Source organism: Papaver somniferum, unplaced genomic scaffold (genome assembly GCF_003573695.1).
Source record: "Papaver somniferum cultivar HN1 unplaced genomic scaffold, ASM357369v1 unplaced-scaffold_7105, whole genome shotgun sequence".
NCBI lineage: Eukaryota > Viridiplantae > Streptophyta > Magnoliopsida > Ranunculales > Papaveraceae > Papaver > Papaver somniferum.
The window spans coordinates 386-1,213 of record NW_020649978.1 but is presented as its reverse complement, the minus strand read 5'-3'; the positions used below and the strand labels follow the sequence as shown (position 1 = coordinate 1,213).

General features: G+C 33.1%; 1 long non-coding RNA gene across 1 annotated transcript; it reads left to right on the top strand.

Moving 5' to 3' along the window:
• LOC113344075 lies at positions 1–542 on the top strand. The gene is made up of 2 exons (XR_003357646.1): positions 1–74; positions 168–542. It is a non-coding gene; the product is annotated as an uncharacterized LOC113344075 (long non-coding RNA).
• The last annotated feature ends 286 nt before the right edge of the window (positions 543–828 follow it).

The following is an 828-nucleotide window of genomic DNA, read 5'->3' as shown; positions in this document are numbered from 1 at the left end:
TTGTGTAGGATTCATAAAGAAAATAATATCTCAAGAACATGGAGCTTATAATCTTGTTGAGCTTTTATGTAAAGGTATACTTGTTCACTTCTCACTTCAGACTAGTTTTCTGTGTCCTGCAATAGTTTTCTTGCTTCTGATTTATGGTTTTCTTTTTGCTGTTTCAGATGGACATGGGAGATATCCCTAAAATTGAAGCTGCAGTGGTTCTTCCAAATGAAGTCAAATAATTCTTTCGTTTTTCTTTTTTGTTTTCACTGAATTGTATTGTAGATTGTATAATTATGTTTTAGGTATAAACTTAATTGTATTGCAGGCCTGTAAACTGAGTACAGATCCATGATGATGAACATGCCTGTAAACTGGGAGCCCAGGTCCATAATAATGACCTGGGCTACCCATTTTTTTTTTAGTTGTAATTTGAAGTATTGTAACGGATATAACTGAAACAACAAATGTAAGTAAAAGCAACACGTGTCGTCATCTCAGAGTTGTTGCAAATAAGAGTAACAATTTAACTGTTACAGTAGTCGTGACTTAAGGACTGAACATGTCGCAATTTGAGGACTGAACGTGTCACCTGCTTATTTGTTGCAAATATTTAGTAACGATTATAATTATTATAAAAACTGTCAATATTAACACGTGTCGGAATCATAAAATTAGTTCAGATGTGACTGTTATTTGTTATAGTGATTTTTAGATGTGACTATAGCTGGAAATTATCACAGATGAAACTGTTACAAATAAGATCACAATTATTAATAACGGGCTCTTTACCACAGGTTATACCCGTTGCAAATATTATCAGTAACAGGTACTACCTGT